This window comes from Bactrocera dorsalis, chromosome 5 (genome assembly GCF_023373825.1).
Source record: "Bactrocera dorsalis isolate Fly_Bdor chromosome 5, ASM2337382v1, whole genome shotgun sequence".
Classification (NCBI taxonomy): Eukaryota; Metazoa; Arthropoda; class Insecta; order Diptera; family Tephritidae; genus Bactrocera; species Bactrocera dorsalis.
Window position 1 is genome coordinate 32,574,452 of NC_064307.1, and position 27,736 is coordinate 32,602,187.

The 27,736-nt window shown below is 39.4% G+C and overlaps 1 protein-coding gene across 1 annotated transcript in view; it reads left to right on the forward strand.

Annotated features, from left to right (window-relative positions):
• Positions 1 to 27,736, forward strand: part of LOC105234012 (bifunctional heparan sulfate N-deacetylase/N-sulfotransferase) — a 246,450-nt gene that overhangs the window by 64,868 nt on the left and 153,846 nt on the right. Inside the window, exon 3 of the mRNA XM_049458147.1 lies at positions 6,152 to 6,194. The gene's annotated coding sequence lies outside the window, so the exon portion shown is untranslated. The remainder of the gene's footprint in view (positions 1 to 6,151; positions 6,195 to 27,736) is intronic.

Consider the following 27,736-nt stretch of genomic DNA (forward strand, 5'->3'; position numbering starts at 1 on the left):
TTACCTTCTAGCATCTCGTAGAAGAGAGGGGACTCAGGAGCTGCCATTTCATATAGAAAAAGCAACGGTTTGGTGTAGTTTGTGGGTCGGTGGGATCAGCGGTCCATATTTCTTCAGAAATGATGCCGATAACGGTCAATGGCGAGCGTTATCGCGTCAAAATAACCGACTTTTTGAGGCCTGAAATTCAAGCTCGTGATCGCGGCGACATTAGATTTCAACAAGACTTCCCACACATCGCATCAAGCAATGGATTTATTGGGAGAACACTTCCATGAGCAGATAATTTCAAGTTTTGGGCCGGTCGATTGGCCACCAAGATGGTGTGATATCACACCGTTGGATTTTTTCCTGTGGGGATATGCAATGCCTAAAGTCTATGCGGACAATCCTGTTTCATTCGGCAGTTACCAAGTTACCAGTCGAAATGATCGAACGAGTCATAGAAAATTGAACTCAACGGATGGACCATGGACCATGCGACGTACCCAGGGCCAACATTTGAAAATGATAATCTTGAAAAAATAAATGCCAAAGAATGTTCTTTCGAATAAACATTCGCCATTAAATTTGAAGTTTCTGTGTGCTTTCTTTAAAAAAGTAGGGAACCTTGAAATGGATCACCTTTCATAATATGTTTCTCTTTTTAATATTGAAAAATAAAAATATATTCGTTATATTCGTGCAACCGGAAATTCCCAATTGCTATATCCCCTAACCTTATGTTAATAAAAATCTGTTCATGGAAAATATACGAATGCTTAGGCAATCAGTAGAATAAATCTAAATCAGCGCAGATTATGACAAAAACACTACGTTCCCACTGAAATTCATACAAGAAAGTTTTATTTGCTTGTCTATTCACTCGTTGACTTCCATAAACAGCCACTCCCAGCGCGCTAAGCCATAATACTAACTTCATTCTTGAATCCATTTTATATTACATGCTTCATATTTTTCCCTTTTTATCGTTAGTTCCCTTTTGCATCGTGTTCGTTAGAGTCTCCTTCACCTCATCGCTCAATCTCGTCTAATGATGCTTATTTAACACCCTCAAGAAAAATGTGATTTTTGTTTTTTTTTTTTTTTTAAGGAAGGACGGAAGCCTGCCTGCGGCGGTTGAACTTTCACAGACTTCCCGCGTTATCATTATCACCATCGCCGCCTGCCTGTCTCCTTTTAAAATGTCACAAATTTTAAATCTCATCAACAACAGCTCACACAAGCAAACAAATGTGTGTATAAAAATATAAATTTTTATCTTCTCGCAATGCATTTTCCGAAAAATTTCTCTTATTTTTTTGCGTTGGTGGAAATTAATTCAATTCATGTGGAAAGCAAATTGTATTTTTAAGATTTTTAATGCGAAATGTGGACACAAGTCAAATGTTGGGAAATGCAAATTTATTTTTAAAAAAGTAAGGCATACTAAATGCAAGTGCCACACAAATTTTCATAACCAATGTGTATTAAGAAGGTCCTTCAAAGTTTGTGAAGTTTGCTGATTATCTTATTTCAATAGTCACTTTCGGATGAGGCTACCCGCTAGACGTGTATAGAGCAGAGGTGCAGTAGGAGAGAAGAATACTACCTCTATCTATACCAACTAGACTAGAATGAACCCCGGAGTAGGGTAGGGATTATATCCAATGATACGTATGGACGTCTCTTGCAATCTGCATACCAAATTCAGACAGCATATTGCAAGCGGAAGTACTAGGTGTGGAGAAGGCTTGTGAAGTTCTATTGAATAACTACTGGGGATTAAAAAAAGTAACCATATACATGGATAGCCAGACGCTATCTATGGCCTTGTCGATACTAAGGATTATTTATATAGTAGCAAACAATTACGGAAAGGCTTTAAGCCTACTTCCCAGGTCAACTTGGCTTGCTCATAATTTGAACTTTCGGTCAAAAGAACATTTTCGGCAACGAAAAGGCAGACGAGATGGCAAAGATAGAAGGCTCTTTAGTGCAATCCGAGGCAGAAATAATATTAGCTCGTTGGATATGACCTACTCGTAAAGATTGAATAAATAACTCAGAGCAGATTGGGATCAATAACCAAACAGAAAGATATCGAAGCCATCATGGTCCCAATTATGACAGAATAGAACCAAGGACTTAAATAAATACAGAATCAGTATATACAAATGTTACAGCCACTATAACGGGGTATGGCATATTGGGAGAGCATACACTGAAAAAAGGCCCTGCGTATTATAATAATACTTACAGCAGCTGCAAACAAGAAGGGAATGTGGAAACTGTCCCCCCCCACTTTCTCTGCCATTGCCCAGATCTACCACAAACCCGACACAAGTTACTTGGAACCTATCAAACACTTGAATGTCTGTGAATGGCTGTCCACAAAAGCATCACGGACATAAGCAGTCACATTAAGACTATCAAATGATGTGAATGCAACGATGAAACGGAATATCAAGATTTCAAGGCCCCACCATGATCGCCATTCACTTGGAAAGTGGCCAGAAACGATTCTTTTGTATATGGCTCAAGCAGTTCATGACTTCCGGTCTTTGACCAAGTTATCCTCTGGGATACTTCCGTTTGAAGGCGAGCTAAAGTGAGAAGCGAAACATCTCCTCATAATAATTGTGTGCTGGGTTTGGGACCCGCCACGTAAAAAACAGTCACCAATGAAGAAAGATAGAAACAGCCTCCTACTACATACATACCTGTCTTAAAATATAATAAAATGTGAAATCGTCTTACGTTTGAAGCTAAGTGTATTTGCTGGGAATACACAAACCACAGGATATTCGTAGAACTCTGTTTTAGAAGCAGAACCGCTTGGAATTAGGCCTGGGCCTGGAAAGTGAAAATTGGAAGCAATTACAGAGTTGCTACAAGAGACTACTAAAATCACAGTCACCAAATAGCTACGAGGGCATGTCCGATAAATAACCGACCTAACCATGATGCACGCGACTTTTTCAATTTTTTTTTTCTACACAGTCTCCTTCACACACACTTCTCCAGCGATGCGCCATCTCTCTGCAACCCTTAAAAATAGTACTTGGCGTCTTTGGTCTGCAAAAAAAAGATTCACGAAAGAGATTGCCTTTCCTCATTTGACGAAAATCTCACTGGACGCCGAGCGCAGTTTAAGTTAAGGGAACAAAAAAGAGTCGCTTGGTGCTAGATCCGGTGAATAAGGTGGTTGGGTCAAGCAGTTCGAACCGCAGATTCGTGGATTTTCGCCATGGCGACTGTTGAGGTGAGATGGTGCGTTTGTCTTGGGTGAACAAGACTTTCTTTTTGGCAAATGTGGCCGATTTTTCGAAATTTTCTTCCTTAGCTTGTTCCAATACAATGCGTAGTATGCTCCGGTTATATTTTTTTCCTTTTTCAAGATAGTCGATAAAAATAATTCCATGGCTGTCCCAAAAAACACTCGCCATCACTTTCCCAGCCGAATACACAGCTTTTGAGGTTTTTTTTGGGGGGCTGGTTCCCAACCTTTTCAATCCACTGGTTGGATTGGATTTTTGTTTTCGGGCGATAATGATGAATCCAATTTTCGTCTACAGTTATCAATCGGCGCCAAAACTCGGTCTTATTGCCTCTAAACTGAGCCAACAGACCCCTGGAAATGTTCATAGGAGCGCGCACAGTTATTTGTGTCTAGGCTTAAGCAAACGCGGGTGCGCCAACGCGCAGACAGCTTTCTCATGCCCAAATCTTGGTTTAATATGTGTTGACAAACGTTTTCTTTTTGACATCTCATATCTCAGCTATTTCCCTAACTTTAATCCGGCGGTCGTCTAGTACCAATTGATGAACTTTAGCGATGTTATCGTTATTGGTTACAGTTTTTGGACGCCCAGGACGTTCATCGATCTTCCAAGCTCCTGCGATCACGGTTAAACACTGTGTCGTGTGCTGTCCAAAATTTTAACGGTGGTAAAACCAGATGGTGCAGAAGTCACCATACACAGAGTCCAACTCAAGCTTTGATTTGGTGAAGGCGTATTGCCCTTTCAAAAATAAAAATTTAATTACAGCTCGATATTCAATTTTTTCCATTTTGGGGAAATCACCGAAATAGACTCACAAAAACGACTGTCAACAGATAATTGCGCAAGATAAATTCTGAAAAAAATTTTGGCGAGTAGCTATTATAACATGCACAATTTGAAGTAGAAACTTTTTTTTTCAGATGTGCTGCTAGCTTCACGTTGAGGTCGTTTATTTATCGGACAGCCCTCGTATATCCGATAAATATTTTATCTCTACAAGTATTTAATTTAACGCATATATTTTATTTATGACAGTTGTTTGTTCGTTTCGCTACTCTTCAAGTTGGAGTGAGTGGCTAGTGTATTTTGTTTTAGGCTCTCTCGATGTTCACAATCGTTCAGGTTACGTAATATACCAATCATACCTGTCGCGCACACATACATACCTACATACTATATATGTAAATACAACTTCGTGTTAATTACATCACGCGTTCGCGTGGTCAATTCATACAAGCGTGAAGATTAATTACATTTGCATAGTAAATTTATTAATCAACAACTGTCGAATTGATAAATCCATGGTATTTATGCTCCTTTTGATACTGAAATATTGAAGCCGCCGCCGATTCATTGATTTCGCCGCCAAAATTTAATTTCGCAATGAATTGCCAACTGCTCAATTAGACTTTAATGCGAGTACTTATATGTAGGGTAATGACTGTAGCGATTTATAATAACTGTTTTATAGGAGGACGGACTCAAAAGCCAGTTTCATAAGCGATATGGTTGAGTTAGGTTACTTTAGGAGGAAAAACATTAAAAACCTGGATATTCTTTTAAATTTAATGAGCGAAGACGTTTCATTAAAATTCAAGGCAATCTTATTCATTGCCACTACAGCCATGGGTCGGTCTGGATCGAGAACATAAAACCTCGCCAATTGCCCCTATTCTTTTATAGGTCATGCCAGTTGTACGCCCCAAGTGGAGACAGGTCGCTATATGCACTTGGTATTTCGATTGAATGTGTTGCCGCCTTTTCTTCTATTCATCCATGGGTCTCGAATCGAGTAAGCTTTTTCAGGAACATCATCTTCCACGCAAACGAAATGACCTAACCAGCGCATTTTTACTCCCTCAACTATACAAGTATTCTTGTCGCAGTAGAGCTCACGCGGACGGCTCCAGAGGCCATACAGAAAACAGTTCTCTCTAATGCTTCAAGTGCTTTTTCATATCGGTTCGTCATCGTCCATGTTACTGCGCCTTATAATAGGACGGAAATAATGAGAGACTTATGGAGCGTAATTCTTGTTCGTTGATAAGAGAATCTGCTTCTAAATTCTCAACCGATCCCATAGTAGCACATGCTGTCTAGAGTTATTCTACGCTTGATCTAAGACTGTATAGATTTTGAGTGAAGTTTATGCTGGTTTCGAATCACCTTAAATTCCGAAAATCCTTAACTTTTTCAAATTAATCTGTCAACATTGACGCAGTTCCGAGTAGAAGACGCGAGAAGCCTTTCTGTGCGGCCACCAGGTACTATCTCTTGATATCGTTTATCACAAAGCCAACCTTCTTCGTTTTGTTTTTGAGGCTGGAAAAGCTGCGTGGCTCTGTTGTTAAAGCCTACGATGTCAATATCGTCTATATAACCCAGTAGCAATGTACTCTTCAAATAGACAGCGCCACTGCGGTTCAGGTTAGCGGCACGTATAACTTTTCCAGCGTTTTGACAGAGCTTATGGTTTAGCTCAACATCATTCTGCCGTAGACGTAAGATTTTCGCAGTTTTAAGCAGTTCTACCGGTAAAATATCGAGCCCTGGACCTTTGTTTTTCTTATGAAGTCTTAGAGCTATGTTTATCTCATATTGGTGGAGTAGCGGGACGACAATGTTGTCACGGTAGATTGGTTGTCCGTCGCATTCGCCATTTGGCAGTAAGAGCGGGAAATTTTCTGTCCAAATTTTGAGTTTATTCTGGGTGTCTGTTCTCAGGCATCCATTTCTGTCTTTAGAAAAGCGAAAACGGGTGGTGGTTAATTAAATTTTATATAGTACAAACAATATTGATTAAAGTAAAATAATAATTTCAGGTATTTGCTATAACTGACTTTCTTTTGAGAAGTTATTCAGTAATTTATTTGTTTTTATTTCAGAAATACCCGATATATGAAAAACTTTGCCATCAACAAAATTAAGGTAAGTAAAAGTAACCTTCAAATGTGGTATATGAGAGGAAACTGCTTTCAAATTAATAATATGCATGCGCAATAGAGTTTCCTAGTGGATAAATTCTTATAAATATTGGCTTTTAGTAAAAAACCTAACACTCTCTCCCATTAAATCCACAATGACCAAATTCACAAACTGGACATAGAAATACAGACTTAAATTTAATATTGCAGGCGATGACGTTAAAATTCCGACTGTCAATAACCCAAAGATCTTAGGTGTGACACTCGCCTGTGCTCCTTCACTCCTCACACGACCGCGATTATTGTCAAAGTACAGAGCCGCAGGCAGCACATGAAGAAAGGACAAAGAAACGTTTGGCAACAGAGAAGGCAATCCGTCGGCCAATCCTTAACTACGCCGCACCAATATGATCGGCTGGATTCAGTGAAACGCGGACGAGGAAACTTCAGAAATACTAGAACACTGCACTCCGGACTAAAACGGTATATCTCTTGATGTCTCCAATCGAACATCTACAAAATGATGCCTGTAAACTTCCAGTTAAGAAACATAATGAACCTATCCAAGCAATTTCTGCTGGTGTGTTTTCGTAAAAATCATCCCAATCAACCCCGACATATACCCGCATGATTCTAACTCTTCTTTGCTTGTCCAGCTCATCCTGCTCCCCCCTGACGCCCCTTGCCCTATGGTCCGTCCCCGTCGAAACAGCACGTTTCTTGGGTCTACCGTTGGATGACGTCGATAACAACTTATCTGAGCATTACCATGCTAACGGCTAGATAACCGTTACAACTACAAGATAGCTGCCATGCAAACTGGCCGGTCAAAATCAATTGTTTCTATGGAAACTTTTTTATTGGTGAATGGTATAATAGCTTCGATACAGCCGAAGTTAACACTTTTCTTGGTTTATTGTAAAATACATATAATCGCTTATCTCTCTTCACCTTTTCCATAGAATCGTATAAATTATATTATTTGTGTGCCTATTCCGTAGCATTTGTTCATGTTCTTGGAACGCTATCATTTATTTAGATCGCACAATATTCTTATAAAAACACACAAACATTTTGAAGTTCTTACTTTAGATTTCTCGCCTCACCCACAGCATGTGTAGAACAAAAAAAATCCCAAATCTCTTAAAGTGTTGAACAAATGTTTGCTTAATTCAATTTGTAGGTGTATTGTGCTAATCGCTTTCACACTTCAACTTATAATGATCGGAAAACTCTTGTAAAAGCTTTCCAGGTGATAATTAAGCGCAAGACGAAAACAAAGCGAACATTCCAGGCGACTCTGTTTAATTAGTTGAAATAACTTAATTTTGTTGAGAAAATTGCCATAAACTTTTCAACATTACTATGACACCGCGCCTCGCGCTTCATAAATCTCATATGCACCCTCTCACGAAACAATTTCCATTTCGAAAAACAAACAAAAAGAAAAAAATAAATATTTGTTGCACATTCCTCTTCATTGAATATACATACAAACATATGTGTGAGTATAATAATGCACTTTTTTATTTATTTATTGAATTTTTGTCGGTTTGTTTCCCCTCTGCAATTAGCCTATGGAGAGCCAGTCGCGCCCAGCAGAGGCAACGTCACGAGTGGCTTTAGGTTGTCTAGCTGCATTTAGTGGCGGAGACTCAGTGCAGCCTTTCAGTGCAATTCACACTCGACACATTGTGTCTGTCAGCGGCGCGCCACAGCCTCGTCGCCGTCCCGCAGTGTTCTTGTACGTTGCTAAGGGCCTCTATGCGCTCCCCGCTGTCGTCGTCTTGGCATTGGGTGCAAGAGCAAACGCGTGCCAACGCTAAGTGCATGAGTATGTACATATGTTGCTCTCACAATTTGATTTGCAACATTTTATCTACACTAGTTCGACAAAAGCAACAAAAAAGTCTTCATAAACAACATACTATAGTAAAATGTTGTTGAAGCGCAAGAAATCGCGTTTGAATCATAATAGGTTTCATTGGTGCGAACGTGTTGAGCGTCGCTTAGCTCGTTCATAGACGCTTGTGAATAAAAATGAGCTCTTGTGTTCACAGAATCGTAGTAACGGGTGATCCAAATAGAGGTTAATTTTTCAATAGCTTTTTTGACGGATTACGCGTGAGTTGTGTCACGCTCTTCAAGCAAATCCGACGTTTTCGAGACAAATTTTGTTCAGCGATGCGGCTCATTTCTGACTCAACAACCGGAGGAGATTCAAGAGCTGCTATTTCATCCAGAAAAACAACGGTTTGGTGTGGCCGGTGGAATCATCGGTGCAAACCGGAATTGATGGGGCCACTTCCCACACATTTTGGGCGATTTGGTTGACCACCAAGATCGAGTGATATCACACCGTTAGACGTGTTCTGTGGGGATATGTAAAGTCTAAAGTCAATGAGCACAATCCCGCTTCGATTCAGGCCTGGAAGCCAAGCATCACGCGTGTCATTCGCCAGTTACTACATGAAATGTTCGAACGAATCATCGAAAAATGGACCCAATGGATGGACCATCTGAGACGTAGCCGCGGCCAACATTTGAAGAGATAATCTTCAAAAAATAAGTGCCAAAGCATGTTCTTTCAAAGTTATAAACATTGCCCATTAAGTTTGAAGCCTCTGTGTTCTTCCTTAAAGAAGTAGGCAGCCTCGAAATGGATCACCCTTTGCTTTATTACGAAAAATTATTGTTTCAATTCCCTCCTTAAGGGTTTCCTCGGATAAAAAACAGCATTTTTCAATTTTTTTTTAACATAAAAAATTTGCCCTCGTTGGCAGGATAACTCCCTACAGGATCATCCAAATGAAAAAAGTGCGTGCTTAGGTTAAAACCTTAACTTAGAACTTTACAAAAAAAAAATTTCAGAGAAAATTTCGCGATCGTTTTTTTCAACTAGTTGTAGTCGAAAAAGAAATCCGTCGTCCAAGTCATTAAGAATTACATATATCTCAAAGATCTGTGTAACATTTCTTGAAGATCGGTTGAGCAGTTCTCCAGAAATCTTTTAAACCGACTACAAAAACACAGTTTGGAGAAAAACGCCTTTAGAAACGACGAGCTTACCCCATCTAGCCTCGAGCGCACAAGTTCTCAGGGCTGTATATCCGAAACTATTACTCGGAGCATCTTTAGGACAATACTCTAGAGGTGTTGTAAAATTTAATGAGACAATAAAAAAATCGATTTTGTGAAACCCCTATAGCCCATGTAATCCCTTAAATCTAAATTTTTTTGAAATGACCTGGGTTGCAGTTTTTTAGTTGTCTTATGAGTTCAATATGATTTCAAGTAGCTAGAGACGCCCATAGTGTGTTAAGTTCAATCTCACGATCTTTCGTACCATCTACTATTATTTAAAAGCTCTTAACCACTGCGTTGTACAATTTTCGGAATACCTCTAGTTCACTTTTTTCTTGAACTGAAATCTGAGGGATCGCTGATCGAGCTAACTGCTTGTTGCTGATGACATACAGTCTGTCGAGTAAGAGCATGGTCGACTTTACCGACAGTTAATGAAAGATTTCGCTCTAATTCATTCGCGAGCCGATAGAGGGAAGCTTTGTCCTTGATGCATTGTCAACAAAGGTTCGGTTGCCGTTGATCTTTTGAAAGATAATCACGTTAAACACCATGAGTGCTAAGTACGCGTCGCGCTACGAAGCTATGTTCCTTCGTCAACCTGGTCGAGCCTGGTCAACTTCCAACAATGGGCTTGTTCAGCGGACCGTAAAACATGGAATAGATGCATCTTTGGGGCTGTTTCTCAAAGCAGGGATTCGGCACTTTGTACCTCTTTACTGACAACCTGAATGCCGAGAAAATGATAAAAATCTACAAAAAGGCTTTACTGCTATCTGCCAAACGATGGTTCATCAGAGAAAATGAAGATGGCCGTCGCAGTCGCCCGATGCAAACCCTATTGAAAATGTGTGGGCATATATTAAACAGAAGCTTCGTGGAAGACACACATTCATTTTGAAGCAGTTGTCTTACAAAATTCGTCGGATCAGGAATTTGCCACTAAAATACGCCGTCAAATTAGAAGAAAGCATGCCTCGGAGATGCCGGTGGTGACTGGACATATTCTTGACCAAATTGCATCATGATTTATAATGTGTGCAATGTATATACATATATAAATGAGAAAGTTTCATAAAATATTTTTTTATAAATTAACACGACCACGCTCTTACTTGACAGACTGTATTTCTTCTTTCCGAAATATTATATTTGCACATCGTAAAATTTTATTTCCAACTTTAACTCATGCAACCCACCGTGCACCACTTTATTAAGCAAGACTGGCTAGTGTGAGTTTGTATGTGCTCGCCACGCGAGGTCATTGATGATGAAGAAGCTCCCCATGGCGCTTACTTCTTGATTTCTAATGGGGGACCAATTTGTATGGCTGCTCTACTGGCCTTCTACGGCTGGATAACATTGTCTGGCCCACATCTTGCCACCTCCACAACCGCTCGCTTTGCAATAATACACGATATGAATACGAATGACTGGTGTTACGATTGCGACTACGAAGACATAGAGATTGCACAGGCGAACATAGAAACTTGCATACGGTTATGCGTACACAAACACTGTTAAATGTGGTACAAATGTATGGACTAGGGCAGTTTGATAGTTCTGTGATGTTTTGAAAGATAGCGCGCCAGTCGTTTCTTCTTTTCGCTACGTGGCGCCAATTGGATAATCCAAGCGAAGCCACTTGGTCCTTCCAACGGTACAAAGGGTACTGCGCCGAATACTTTCAGAGCTGGAGTGTTTTCGTCCATTCGGACAATATGACTTATATAACTTAGCCAGCGTAGTCACTGTCTTTTAATTCGCAGAACTATGTCAATGTCGTCGTATATCTCATACAGCTCATCGTTCCATCGAATGCGATATTTGCCGTGGCCAACGCGCAAAGGACCATAAGTCTCTCGCAGAACCTTTCTCTCGAAAAGTTTCTTTATAGAATATGGTCGGACGAAAGCATGTCCGACGACTCGAATTCAAATGTGCTTTGCCTAATCCACAAACAGGGAGACCCCTTAATATCGCATATAAGGAATGTACTATGTGAAAGATTAAAGCCCATCGTCAACAAAAAATCAACAACTGGCCAGATATTCATTATGCGCCAAATCTTGGAAAAGACCCATGAAAAGAGAATCGACACATGATCCCTTTGACGATTTTATAGTTGCTTTTGACAGCACGAAAACAGGTGCCTTTATGCCGCTATGTGTGAATTTGGAATCTCCGCAAAACTAATACGACTTCTACGTCGGGATCGGAACACCCTCTCAGAACCCTTCGGTATCAAACGAGGTTTCAGGCAAGGCGATCTGAATAGAGAAAGTACTTTTCTTCTGCAAGAGTGTACATATGTATAACTGATAGTGAACGAAGGCACGATGAAATATCTCCTGTAATCAAACAACCAGCATTAACACCAACAACAATCCAACGACGTATAACTCTTGCCAACAATTGCGACTTCGGACTGAGAAGGCATTTGAGAAGTAAAGTCCTCTCTCGACGAACAAAAAACGAACTTTACGAGTCACTCTCTTCCACGTCCTGTTATATGGTGCAGAGGCATGGACGATGACAATATCTGATCAGTTGACATTACGAGTTTTCGAGAAATAGGTTCTGCGGAAGATTTATGTTTCTATACGTAGCGTAACCAAGTGCACCTTATTTGGGTGCCAGGTCACAATGGTATAGCCGGGAATGAACTGGCTGATGAGCATGCCCACTGCACAGCATTCACCAACATGGTAAGACCGGAATCTTTCTTTGCGGTTGGTGCCCCCACCATAAAGGAGCTGCTCCACAATGATGAAGCAGTGGGTAGGGAGAAGCATTGGCAGCAACTCCCAGGCATGTGCCATGAAAAGTTGCTAATGGGTGGTTACAACCTCAAAAGGTTTAAATATGTAATCAACCTCCGAAGTCAAAAATTCAGACTACTTGTCACCTTCCACACTGGCTCGGAAGCTTAAAATGTATTTATTTAACATGGATCTAGCTTCTAGTGCGAGTTGCCGGTTTTGCAACAGATGAGTCTAAAACACCAGAACACTTGCTAATGTATGTACTACACAGCTGTTTCTGGATCCATGTTTCCGAATAGGAATCACATTGCTTCAATAGAACCCAGCAGTATAATTAAACTTATCAATTTGCATGGACTAGTTGAGACGGGAAGAGATAATTGGCATGGTTTACTGCCTAAGGCAACGGTGGAATCTTTGAAGAAATCGGTCCATACAAACTGATCGATCTGTTTGATGACTTCATGTAATTAATCTTTTTAGTTCTTTTAGTTTAAGGCCTGATTTCTATATTAAGCTTTCTCTAGTCTATGTAAACCTTAGGTTTTATTTTGAGCTGCATCGCACCATAGTTTCGTCCAAACCTCTTATGGTTTGTTTGACTTGTTGCATATACCACACTACGACTTAACTTCGTAGTGTGGTATATGTGGTGTGTGTGGTGTACGAATTTTCGAAGCATATGGTGATAAAACATCGGGAATCACTCTAATGCCTTATGGTCACACTGCATCTTCTTTTTAGCATCTTTGTCCTTTGTTTTCTCCGGAGTTTTCGGCAAAGTAGTACTTGATATTCACACGAGGTTTACTTCTTTATATTTCGGAGTAAAATTAAATGATTTTTTTTTGTTTCAATTTACGAGCCGTTTTCTAACTGCGTGGACCACTACTGACTTATCAAACCGCCCTGATATTGCTGCCTCCACATACCGCTGGTCATATGTGCGTATTTATCAGACTGCTGCCTCTCAATTTTCCCGTCTGTTATTGTTGCGCGTCATGTTTTGCCCTTATTATTATTGTTGTTACTCTTTTATTGTACTTTTTATTGCTGTTTCTTTTTTTTATTGATAACACCAGTTCACAAGCTTGGTGTTACTTTTTGCTGCAAGTAAATTGTTGCTTCGCACTTGGTTTCTTCTCCCCCCTCTCCTACCCTTATTTTCTATTTTGTAGCATTGTTTATTGGTTGAATTGTTTTGCCACACAATTTTTCTATTATTCTCACAGCGACGCATTTCAGTTCATGCGCTTATAGAATGCTATGCTTTGGCCAGTAGGTAGAGGCGTCCAATCAGCCAGACAAGAAAAATTTAGCAGCAAATTTAATGTCTAACGGCGCGTGCAAGCGTTGTCGCGGGTGAAGTGGAAAGGGTGCGTGGGCGCTGAGATAAGCGGATATCGGTTGCATATGCATGACTTTGCATTTTTTCCGCTTAACAAAGTACCGTTATATTGCACAGGTTCAATTGCATTTTTTCATCCAACCAAGTGATGCGTCTCGACAGCCTCCCACTGTCTGCGAGCAGTGTGCGAAACCAAGGAAATTCCATCGCTGAAAGAATTCTTTCCATGTGAGTAAACTTGTTTATGTGGGCGAATGCGTTGTGTTCTGGGCGAGTGAGCGCTTTCGTGTAGGTGATGGTCTCAGCGCTGCAAAGTCGATGCGTTCAGCTCATCAATAACAGGAATATTTTTGTTCGAGCGTTGGTGCGATGTGTGGGCGTTGAATTATAGCTACGAAATGCCTGCATTCTTTACAGCTGTATTGACGGTATCGATAATCTCAATCAACATTTGTTTATAAATAAATACATTCAAGTATTTTATTTTCTAACTGTAAGCTGCAAACTTCGGCTGAGAGAGTTCTAATAATATTACGCTTATATTTTCTCGTTTGTTGCCTTTGGTCAATACATCACAAAGCTTTATTTCCTACGTACAAAATCATGTCTGTCAGCTTTGGTTTCTTCCCGACTGACCCATCGCCAACATTGAAGCGGATTGTAAAGCGAAGCGTAGATTTCTCTGTAAATATTCCCTTAATATACTCAGCGTAACATTAGCCAGAAATGTATTTTCCAGTAAAGCAATTCTGGTAAATTTTTTATGTCTTCCTCTCTTTTTTTTTATGGGAGTAAGCCATCAAGCAAAGGAATTATTGAATCTTTAGAGAATAGGTTAGGTTAGCTCGGCTAGTTGATCCCTCTGCATGGCTGTTAAGTTCTTGGAATGTTTAGGTTAAGTTAGGTTAGCTCGGCTGGTTGATCCATCAGCATGGCTCTTATGTGCAGTCCTTTGTGTAGCCAGACGAAAATATCCTGTAGCTGAATATTAGCTATCTGATCAAAACACTCCGAACCCATCACAAATCTGCTTTTATTTCTATTATTGCTATTTCAACTGGATGTATAAAAGTATGAGATCCGAGACGTTTTACCTTGATGTGTCAAAAGCAGGACATTCGAGGAGGAAATATTCAGATGATTCTATCTCACCTTTCTTCAAAGAGCTGATGCAGCGGGCATCCGGCAAAAAGGTTCAATCTTGCTGTGTTAAATTGATCGGACAGTGTCCAGTTAGAACTCCTACAACCATTGAAAGGTAAAACTTGCTGAGAGCAAAGAGCTCCCAAGACTTATTTCTATTTACCCTAAGGCAGAAGGACCTTGCTGTACAGCTATTGGTAGTAAATCAAGTATTGCTGTGTTGGTTTAACGCCCAAAAGTCCTGAACTAAACTACAAGAAGCAAATGGAACTGCTATCCGTTCCCATTTCGTAGTTATTGAGACTGTAGTAACTGTCCTAGCAAGCTTATCAGCAATACAGCTGTGGTCAGGCACTCAAACCAGTCAATCATAAAATAACTCGATGCTAGATATCCCTTTACTAGTCTTGGGCGAAACCAAACCGAAATGTGCGAGGATTTCAGAGTTCCTAGACTTGCAGTCATCTAAGTACCCAGATTATATCAGTCTGAGGGCAGTTTTCGCGGCTATACATTTGGCGTCTATGCCCATTGGTGCTATATAGTTTATAGCACGCGTTCACTGCCATGGTTGGTGTGGTTCGTAATGTACCATAAATACTGATGAAAGCAGCCCGTTAAACATTTGTCAATTTTTTTCGTCATCTTAGTATGTCTTCCTTGCTCTTTTTTTCGATGTTGGGGTTTCCATGACAGCTGTCTACAATAAGTCCTAGATATTTAACTCTGTCAGCAGAACGAAGACGAGTTCCTCGATTAGTGATAGATTCGCCTCCGGGAATTTTTACTTCCTAGTGAATAAAATCAGTTAGGTCTTACTAGGATTTATGGAGTGGCCGTTTTGAGCACCCCAGTTGCTTACGATATTGGTGAATTATCAAATTGGATTGGATTAAATGTTTCGGCCTTAAGACAGTTCTTAAAGTTTTGTAATATCCATATGAGCATTATTAATGTACATGCCCCTATTGATATTAGTACTTCGGAAGAAAAAGAGAATTTCAGAGGCATCTTGGAGGATCTCTCTTGTATTCCAACTTGACAAGCTAAAACACTCAAGCGTTGGAAATGCTTTCTAAACGCAATTTAACAAACAAACTTAAAGACTTGGATGAGTGGGGAAATCTCAGATAGATGAAAACCATTTAAAAGCATTTATTGATAAAGTATGCAAAATTAAAAAAAAAAAACTAAAAAACATCGTGCGATGAGGAGTTCAAAATGGAAAGTTTAGAAGGGTATGACGTAAACAAGGCTATGCTTAATCGTAAAACAAGGTCATCTACCGAACTTTACAGAGAACTAACAAGAAGTGATAAAAAGAGAGAAAGTAGCAAAAACTTTTCCGAAACTCTACAAACGAATTACAAGAGCAGCAAGAGCGATAAAGCAGAGTTAATCCCAAACGATATATAGCATGGACATAAAGGGTCAACTATTAACTGAAATACAAGGAATATGAGACAGATGAGTAGAACATTTCAACCAAGTTCTTAATGGAAAGCTGAGGAAAAAAGCTAATGGAGCTGATGTTGATGGTGAAAAACCGATGTAAAGCCTCATTCTTGTTAATATCAGCTTAACAATCATCTGACGAAATCCTTCCTAAATTCATACGTTCTTACCTTAGGCCGGACAGTATTCACAATAAATGTGTATTCTTACTGAGGTTCTGAAAAATTATTTGTAGATGGTCAGGACGTTGACAATAGAAGAGTTTGGAGTAGAGTGTAACTGAAACTAAAGGCTAATCTAATATGTATCTCTACATATCACGACTTTTGATAACGTTACATTCGTTAGGTGTAAATTTTTCAAAAGCTAGCGATCTCTAGTGTCCAACTTTGCTTGAAGTAGTATTTTGGTTCAGGATTTTCTTCTGATGTGGATCGTTTTGGTGACGAAAAAATTTATAATTTTCACTTTGGGTGTATAACATAATGCCAACAATCAAAAGAACACCAACTACGGTGCCTTTTATATTTCGGGATTGAAGAGAAAAAATAAGTTTTCATCATCAAAAACTGCTTTATTGTTTTTCAAAATATTCTTCATTGAGATTTATACAATTTTGCATCCGTTTGAACCAATTGTTCTGAACGCATAAACCCCCTCTTTAAGTGTCGAAATTAAAATGGTCGGAGTAATTACTGCAGCAAATTCGAAAAATGCTGTTTCGAGAAGAAAGTTTAAAACGTTTGTAAACTGATAGAGCTCATTGAGCGGCTACACTTTAGCAGTCTGTAATTCCAAAAATCTTTTAAATATTCTTTTCAAATTTTAGTACCTGATATCGATCTAAAATATTGAACATGTGTTCTTCACGTTTTTCTTCAAGAAGCTTCTCGGAACCGCCCATATCAGATCGCTATAGCATATAACTGTTACACAAACTGACCGATCGAGCTCAAGTTCTTGTATAGAGTACGCTTTTATTGGTGTCTTCATGAAATTTGGCACAGATTATTACTGAAACATAGTTACAGTCTCCGAAGAAATTGTTCAGATCGGACAATGTTATACAAACTGAACGCGCAATCTAAAGTTCTTGTATAAAAAAAAATCTTTTATTTGTCAAGGTATTGCCACGAAAATTTGGCGTAGATTATTTATCCAAGGCACTGCTACAATTGCCGATCGGAGCACTATAGCGTATAGCTGTCATGCAAATTTATCTATCTAAATCAGAATAAAAATAATTTTATACCCTTTTTGCTACAACAAATTCAACTGGTGAATACGAAACTCAAAATTTATATCTGAATATTTTAATTAGTTTTATGAATATTGAGTGGAGATATGATACAATTTTCAACTAGACATGGCGTATCTGTCCTTCTCTTTCCCTACTTTCGTACACATTTACAGCATCAAATTTTTGTGGTGTGAAGATATACCATTTTTGCTGCGGGCACTGCCCTTTCGCTCCTGGTTGCCTTGTCATAATAGTTTTGCACAACTTGTCATCTAAACGCGAATGTGTCATAAATTTTATTATATTTTTCTATCAAATATATAGTATATGCAAGTATATAAGCATATATGTACATGTCTATTCGCATTTTACTCTTGTTGTGGTTGAATTGCTTTTCATAACTCGGTTTTGCCGTTTGCCAATACCAGAAACGCATCACATAATGCTGAAAAGGGGAAAGGCGAAGGCCAATAGTTGAACGCCATCGGCAATAACAAATACGCGAATGATACTCGCTCGAACATATCGCCGTTCAATGAATATTTACTTTTCGCAAACAAAAAAGTTACGCCAATAAAAAGTTACATTAAACTTTATGCTTAGGAAAGCGTCATATGTTCTACATAATACGTGCAATCGTGCAACGTGATGTGGCTGCCACATTGGTTTGCAGCAGTTGGCTGTTTACTCCAAATGCAACCGCACAAATGCTTATGTACTTTACATACAAACATGTATGCATGTGAGACAAATATTGTATGTGTGTTTGTGCGAGTTCCCCATGCCCGTTTTGTAGAATTGGCCCACTTCTGTCGCACTGTTTCCGTTTTCTATTGCATCCTTTGCCAACATCTCAACGCTCGCACAATAGGGTTGCCAAGCGCAGTGTTGACAACAGATTCTTGTATTTTTACGTGTTTGTGTGCATGATAGCGTCTGATATTGTCATAAAGACTCATACTTCGCCTAAGGACATGTTTATGTTTGAATGAGTTTCGCTTAATTAATTAACGTAATTACATAAATAAATAATGCGGTAGCCGAAAAGGTAGTCCAACTGTTAGTGTGTGATGACAAGGTGCTTGGAATAAATATGATGTTAGGAGAGTAAAAATTAAAGGGTGTTCCATTTCAAAGTTCCCTACTTTTTTAAAGAATAAACACAGAAACTTCAAATTCAATAAGGTATATTTATTACCATTCGTGAGAATATTCTTTGGCATTTATTTTTCGAAGATTAGCTATATCAAAATGTTGGCTGCGGTTACGTCTCATCTGGTCCATCCGCTGAGTCCAATTTTCGTCGACTCGTTCAAGCTTTTCGACTGACAACCGGCGAATGCCACGCGTGATGTTTTGCTCCAAGATCTGATTTTAAGCGGGATTGTCCACATAGACTTTAGATTTTACATATCCTAACAGAAAACGATCTTGGTGGCCAATCGACCGGACCAAAACGTGAAATTATCTGCTTACCGAAGTGTTCTCCCAATAAATACATTGATTGCTGAAGTGGCACTGTCTAGCTTACATAAAATATCGACGAGTTCCCGAACTTCAATGGCAGGGATCAAATAGTCAGGTAACGGCGAAATAACGGTCACTATTGAAGGTTACGTTCTCACCGGCATCATTTTTGAAGACTATGGACCAATGATACCACCGGCCCACAAATCACATCAAACCGTTGTTTTTTCTGGATGAAATGGCAGCTCTTGAATCTCTCGTTTACATACCCAGCCAGATATAGGCCTCATCGCAGAAACAAAATTCGGCTGGAAAACGTCGGATTTGTTTTAGAATTTTCCATAGAGTGAAGGGATTTCGCTTGGCTTCAGTTCTTGCACTTGCTTTATTTTGTACCCCTAAATTTTCGTTATCAGTGTAAAATGCGCCAAATCGTTAGATACGTCACTTCGAGTTGCTGCGAACGGCGCCGAATCGGCTCCCCACAGTCTTCGTGTACAGGGTTTGTCCGGAAAGTGATAGGACTGATTTTCTTTCACCGCGACTGTATTTCGGAGCTTGCGAGCGCCCACTGGATTCGGTAAGGGATGTTCTTAGCTAACAAACTAGCGTCTGGTCGGTTGTCTCCGAGAACCTGGAGAGTCAGGACAATAATTTTCGCGCGATGTGTTTCTGTGAGTGGTGCTAAACGAAAATTCAGAGATATGCGATTAAATTCTGTGTGGAACTCGCTAAAACTGCGACAGAGACGTTTGATATGATCACGCAGGCTTACTCAGATGTTGCTTTAGCAAGAAGTGGTGTGTTTCGGTGGTACCAGGCCTGTTTGGAAGGCCGGGAAGTGGTCGCTGATGAAGACCGTGCTGGGAGACCGGCAACTTGAACAAACACCGACAATGTGACTCGTGTTTGCAAAGTTTTGAACTCAGATCGTCGACTCGGTATCTGTTGCCCAGATGTTAAATTTATCAAAATCTGTAGTTCATGACATTGTGACGGAGCACTTGAACATGCGCAAGGTGTGCGCGAAGATGGTCCCAAAAGTGTTCACTGAAGACCAGAAATTGTGGCGAGTGGAAGTGTGCCAAGAAAATTTGAACATAAGTGAAAGTGGCCTCCAGTTTTTAATAATATAATTACAGGTGACGAGTCGTGGATCTTTAAGTATGATCCCGAGACAAAGAGTCAATTTTCCCAGTGGCACACGCCGTCGTCTCAAGCAAGCATTTTGAGACTATAGAGGGGATCCAAGCAGCATGCACCTCGGATGTGAAGGATATTCCCAAAAATGCCTTACGTGACGCCTTCAACGCTTGCATCGACTCAGTCCTATTACTTTCCAGACAAAATCTAAGTATATACTTTCAACTATGGCTGCTAGATTTTTTCACTGCGTGCTGAACGTAGTCTGTTTGGTCCAATAATGAATTATGGGTCTCAAGATGAGTGATGACGTTGCGAATAATACGTTCAGTAGGCCGATTATTCTGACCATAAGTTGAGTGAACGGTGTGAAACGCATTCCTTACAGAACGTGAGTTTTCATATTAAAGTTGGACGATTTGTATACGTTGCTCAGGCGCAGGTCTTTCGGTGATGAAATGCCAAGCAATGCCCAACAAAAATAACTTGACAGCTTGACATGACTTGTACGTGATCTGTCAAAAAAAAGGCTATTGAAAAAAGTACCTCTACTTGGATCACCCCTAGATAGACATATTAGAGCTAGGTGAAGATTTTGCTCGGTTATTTCGTGTCATATTTGGAAGTTAGGAAAGGTATATTTTGGTTCGGAGTAAAGTTCGGATTTTTGAGCCCAAATAAACATTATTGTTTTTGTGTTTTTAAGATTATGTATAAATCTACCGGTTATATATCGCAAAATTTGCTTGTTTAGACTGTAACACTAGCTGTGGCTCTTAATTTCTTAAAGATATTTTCCTCAGCCCTAGTTAAGGCATCGCATAGCTCGGAATTAAGTATGGAACCATAATTTTTTTCAGCAATTGCCCGTATTAATATATGTTTTCGAAAAGATATCAAGTGGACTAAGGACTACACGAAATTTATGGTGTTGAACATATTTAAATTTTTCTATAACAACAAAACATAGTATAAGTATTAAATACCTTGGTAATCAAGTTGCTAACCAAAGAAAAATCTCTTCTTCAGTTTAGACTTTAGATACTTTTGGGGAATAATTCCTAAATGCTCTATGGGGAATTATACTTTGAAATAACAATAGCTCTTTAGATAACCATCTGTCACCAGCCTAAAATAACGTTTGCTGAAACTAATCTGGCAAATATTTCGATGTTACATTCTAATCTTCACCCTGCCCTGCTTTTGACCAATAATGTCCCTCAGCTTGATATTAGTTTCGAATGAAGCGAGGTCATTTATCAAATATATTACAAATTGAGTAGCCTAATTTGCCAATATCCACTCCCTTTTCATTTCACTGCCTAGTAAAGGTCTTTTTGTTGCTGTTAGACTTCACGATTTTTGGTTGCATTCCAAAAATGTTTGCGCTTCCTCTCTGCCCAATGCTATTTGTCAAAATAATTGTGTTGAGGTTGTCTAGGTCGTTTACTTGAACTGTAGGTCATTGATGTTGTTATGGCGTTGTATACAGTTTTGTTATTTGTTTTTTGTGCTCTATGTTCTAATAGCGCAACTGTAGTTTAGCGCTTCCAGGCTTTAGGGGGATTATGTGCCGAGCATGTGTCGCCTGCTGGCATAGCTTCCACCAATATCTATGGCTCAGTCAATTTCGCCAAACGCCGGAAATATGCGAAACAATATTGAATTTCAATATTTTATTCCAACTTTAAATTTCCGAGCAAACATATGCATTTCGTACACACCGTCATATGTATATATAAATATATTTGATATTTATTTGCATTAATTGTAGCGTTTCGAAAAATATTTATTTACTGCTGCGCATCCATTTTTATTTGCACTTGGGATTTATTGTTGTTTGCGCTAAGCACTTTCACAGCGTTTTTCTAAAACATGTTTTCACACATTTCATTTAAGCATCGAAAAATCCACCATTTTTTAGATTTTATATATGAATTCATGCATTTAGGGGCCGGAGGGAAATTTAGCAGTGAAATTGGTACAATTCGGCAAAGTGAATGGTATTTTTATCAGCTGATTCACGTTCTTTAAATTACCTTGACTTTACATAACGAAAATCAGTTTCAAAACGATTGTTTTTCTAAACTTCTAATGCACAACTTAACTAGAGGTAGTCCGTTATGAACAGGTTTCTCGAAAACCGGGTTAATTTAGCAGATAATGAATTTGCGGTTTATCGCTGAAGATGATTTTTCGATGAAAATCCAGATCATTTTCAAGTAATGCTCAGCCCAATTTACGTACATACGACTATTCTGGTGATCGAGCGGTTTCAGTTCTTGCGTCAATTTGATCTCGCATGGATGTAGGCTAAGATCTTTTCGCAAAATTCGCCACAACGACGTCACAGAGATGACCAATGCTTGGGAACGACGTGTGAGAGACTGATTTCTTCCTCAATCAATGCACTAGCGACGGCAATATTCTCGACGTCATGCCACTTCTTTGTCAAACTGGCAAGGGAACATTTTGTACTGTGCCTTTGGATTAAAACTTTTCCACTAGACGCTCAATTATTGATCGGACAGGACGATTATGTTGACCATAAATTAGACGTAGCGCTCTTGAAGTTAAGGCCACTGACCCAGAATTTCAGTAGTATATTTTAATAATTTCGTCCCGTTGTTGTATCATATATCCTTCCATGATGAAATAGCAAACCTTTCTGAAGAGCAATGTCAAAAGAGTGGGAAATATATGGCGTCGTTTGCTGTGCCTATCAGTCTACTTTACTTTATCGTAAAGTTTGACATTTTTCTTGTTATGTACACTCAGAATTGTTTGACATACGTGCGCTATTTGTGTTGTTTACAGTAACTTAAAAAATTCATCTCGACCAAAAAATAGGATTAAATGGCGAACTTTTTTTCGGGTTTAGTTGTTACAACTTTCGAGCAATCCTCGTATAATTAAATACACTTTAGGAGAGATTTTGTTTTCACGTGGCATTTCCCTGTTTGTTATTTGGACTGAAGACGTATCGTATATTTTTGAACAAATAATAAAAAAAACACCGATGGGTTTTCGATGGAGTCTAAAGGCGACACTCAACTCAACTTCAACAAACATGTCTTCTGTCGTCGAATAATCGATCTGTATTCATAGAACCATAGAACTCATAAATAATTTTATACAATTAATCGAACGTGTGCTTTTCCCATATTTTCTCTTTGGTTCCTAAATTTTAAGGTTTACATTTTATAGTATCCTAGTATTCATTTGTGAGGGATTTAAGCAACATTCGCTCGCATGGCGTTTTATTAAAGAACGATGTTTTAAACTAATATATGTTTTATAAGTATTTAACTAACCGCCAACTAGTTTCACAGAGACCACTTAACAACTGTTTTTTATATCAAAACCTTGTCCATATATGCTCAGTGTACATATATATTTAAACATATTTATTTTTCCATATCTACTATATATAGTACGTAAGGCAATATTTATTGTACGAGTATTAACTAGCAAATAGTTTTGTCACCGAATTTCGGGAAGTTTTCAGTTATCAACTGCAACAAAAGCAAATACAGCAGTTGTAATGGGTGCAATCGAGCTGTGCAAATTTGATCTGCCATTTCATACCTGCCGCGAAAAGCGTTTGTAAGCGGATTTGAAGGGAATTACAACATTACCTCGAAGTGTTATTTTTATTGCTTTAATTTTATGACCGTATTTGTTGAAGCGTAGGAGTATTATAACGTTGTCGGACACAATCACTGTGCGCTGTTAGAAATCGAATTGCGTTTAAAATTTAAATGAAGTGCATATATACATATGTATACTTGTTGTATCAATTTGATTAAAGTAAAATGGTCTCTCATGGGAGGAGACTCTCGTGCTTTACTCATGCTGTGCATTCCGCCGAATCCATGTTTCCAAATTTGCTGAAGGTGAAATCTTAAAGGTGCACTGTGATGTCACCTACAATATTAGTAAGAAGTTTCGGGTCTGTCTACCATTAACAGTACCTAAATGTAGCCCTGTGTTGCTTGTGTTTCAAGACCTAAAGTGTTCCTCTAGGGTCCGTTGCTTCAAAGAACCCTTGAAGGTGCTGAATGGTATAGGGTAGCTTAGGGAAATTGGGTTCTCAGCTGCCTTCAAGCGAACTAACATCGCTCTTTCGTTTTCTTCCATCCCTATATGACTGGGTACCCAGATGATATAAACTGAATACTGGCATAACTTACGGAATCAGACTTAGTGTTGGCCTCACGGAGTTCTTTATTGCCGCTGGCTCGAACAAAGCGGCCTGAAAGACTGAATTGTAGTCATTTAGTTTGAAGCTACTTCTGCGTATGGATTACTACAGAAGAAGTCTGCTCCTGTTCCTGTTTCCCACTTTGATCCGTCAGTAAATATGTAGATCTTACTGTTAGAACTGTGGATGAATGTCCCTCCATGTTATCATCTAAGGAATCTTCGGTTATCCCAACTACTTCACGTAGAGCGGTATCAACCGATTTCCCTTTGACGTAAGCCTGCTGCCTACATTCCAATCGAATTTATCTTTTGTTGAGATCGTAGATCCCTTCTATACTTTTAAGTAGGGAGGATGTTAAACTAAACTGATTGCTCTGTAAGATTTTGGTAGTTTTCTTTTTCGGTTTCGTTATGAAGATAAATTTGGCCTCCTGCCATATATTTGTCGTGTACGCTCAACGGACAAAGACTTTATATACACTAGCAACGCGGTGAGAAAATACATCAGCACCGTTCCGTAGTAGAGGACTGAATATAACATCAGTGCCGGCTGCTTTGAAATGATTGAAGCTACTAAACACGATTTCTTGGGTTAAAACGAGACCATCATTCTGGTCTTGTTGAAGGTTTTGCCACAGTTCTATCGAAGGTTCTTTAGTTCCCCATTTTTCCAAGGTTTGCCTGTGGTGGAACCCGTCTTTGGGAAGGGGCATACGGTTTCAAAAGCAACAATAATACATTTTGAGACCTTTCCCACTGCTAAGTCTATATCTGGTACCGAACTTATCGGGTCACGTGCCAAAATTGTTCCCATGGATCGACCTGGTTCGATCACATATTTGTTCACCCGATAATAATTTTAAAGTCCATGTACCTACAAGTATGTTTGGTCAGATAAAGAGTTGGAGACTTGCCAATCCGAAACTAGGCTTACCGCACTTTGCCTATAGTTATATTTAAGATTTCCCTCCTACGCCTATTTATTAAGCTGGGTACGTTACCTATATTTATGATGAGTAAATATGTTATAGCGGTCCGATATCGGCGATGCCTTCAAATGGTCAGCTTCAAATTTCAAATCCATATCTCAAAAACTGAAAGAAAGGGTGATCCATTTCGAAGTTCCCTGCTTTTTTTTTTAAAGAAAACGCACAGAAAGCTCTAATTAAATTGAAATTGTTTATTATCATTCGAACGAACATTCTTTGGCATTTATTTTTGGAAGATTATATCTTTCAAATGTTGGCCGCGGCTACGTTCCAGATGGTTCATCTGTTAAGCCCAATATTCGATGACTCATTCGAGCATTTCGACTGGTAACTGACGAATCACATGCATAATGTTTTGATCCAAGGCCTGAATCGAAGCGAGATTGTATGCATAGACTTTAGACTTTACATATCCCCACAGTAAAAAGTCTAACGGTGTGATATCACACGATCTTGGTGGCCAATTGATCGGCCTAAAACGTGAAATTATCTGATCACCGATGTTTTCTCAATAGATATGTACATTGATTGATTCGATGTGTGGAAAGTGGCGCCGTCTTGTTGAAAAGAAATGTCACCGATATCACGAGCTAAAATTTCAGGCATCATAACGCGATAACGGTCTCCATTGAAGGTTACGTTCTCACCGTCATCATGTTTGAAGAATTATGGATCGATGATTCCATCCGCCCACAAACCAAACCAAACCGTTGTTTTTCCTGGAAGAAATGACAGCTCTTGGATCTCTTCAGGTTGCTCTTCGTCCCAAATGCGGCGATTTTGCTTGTTTACATACCCATTGAGCCAGAAATGGGCTTCATCGCTGAACAAAATTTGACTCAAAGACGTCGGATCTTCTAGGAACTTTTTAAGAGCCCATAAATCGAAGCAGTGTCGCTTGAGAATGTCGATCAGCTTCATTTCGTGCGTAAGCTGTATTTGGTAAAATTCCGAAAAATGGCCTGCTTCAAATTTCGGATCAATGTCTCAAAATCTGAAGTCGGATCGATATCTCATTCCTTCTGGGTGCTACAAACGTTGTGGCAAACATATACCCTGCTAAGAGTACAAGAAAAAAATTAAATTAAACATTTATATTAAAAATTGTTTCATCAATGACATTTTGCTAAAACGTTCCCTTCCCCACCCGCCATTAGTGGCTACAGCTTGCGACAGGAATGGTGTGATAGCCATTTAATATCCCCAAATGAATGATTTACAAAGAAATATTTGGCTTTGTCACATCATGTCTGCCCTTGTGTACGCTTTATTGTCCATATTTACCACACGATTTGCTCCGAAAATAACTTGCAGCGCTTCTTCGACGCCGTCAGTGGCACAACAATTGACTTTCGTCCACAGCGCTGCAACATATGTTCGCAAAGTAATCAAAGCGCAAGCGGATATAAAGAAAGTTAATATGTGCGAGCAGAAACAAAAAACAGCCGGCAAACAAAAACCTGCGAAATACTTGAAAAGTTTCTTACACATTCCAACAAAGCTTTTGAAATCTGCGCGCGGTGTGAGAATATTGATAAATGATTCATAGTTTGGCTTTGTTTTTGTCTAACTTTTCCCGCTTGCTGGGGCGCTATTGGCATTTTTCGCTTAATGGCGTGTCATTATGCCAAGGCACACACACACACCTACACAGTCCCACGCGTATGGACTCAAACGCATGCTCTGAAAATCCATATTGCTAACGGCATGTGTATTATGACTTTACTTTCTCTCGCTTTCCCGCAATTTGTGTCGGCTTGTGCGTTTCTTTGCTCTTTTGTCTGCCAACTACAGGACACGTGTGCTTACACACCAAATTACTTCACTTATTTTAGTCGCTAAATTTAGTTTTCCTTTGTGTGGGTGTGTCTTTGGTCACTGCGCCTGGCCTACGTGTAACGGTAAAGTTATATAATTCATGGACTCATTCGCAATCAACTCGAAATTGTTTGTTTTCCTGCCCGAATTCCAAACGTTCGAACGCTTACGGGCAGGCAGACAAGCAGACAATCGGACAGACATAAATAAATATTTATTAGTGCACCTTAATGTGTCTGGCATTTTGCTGCATTAATGAGGCGGGCACACACACTAAAAATATAATAGATGTTCACTTTCTTAGTCTTAAAGACAGTTATTTCTTCCCACAGGCGTAACCAATTTTTGGTGGATAAGAGCTTAAGAAGTATTAACAATTTGAGGCGACCTTGAGGGACATCCGAGTATGTCAGGTTACAGTGGCTGGCTTTTACGTCATATCTTAATCTGCAAGTCCTTTGTAATGCGATGAAGGTTCGTTATTAGCACGAACTGAAGTCCATGTCGTTCAGGACGGTTTGGTTCTTTTATAGAGACTTGCAATTAGATATCAAGTCTCTGATACTTCATCCAGTCCGTTTAGCTGCGAAGCGCCTAGATATCTAAGCCGAGTACTCGTTTAGACTGGACTAAAGCGGAGCAGATGTTCCAGGATCTCTCTCATGCCTATTACCCAGCACTTTCTACCCCCATGTGTTATCGTTAATAATGCTCATTCGGCTCACTTGTGTTGCCCATAAGTTGCGTTCTGTGACTAGGCAACAACTAACCGGCAGTCTTTTCGAGATCGGATAAGTAGAAAACTTACGTGTTTTCCATTCGCTGCCTTACACACGATCTTGGCAAACCTGCATGCTACTATAGCAATCCGTCTCAAATCGATCCGTC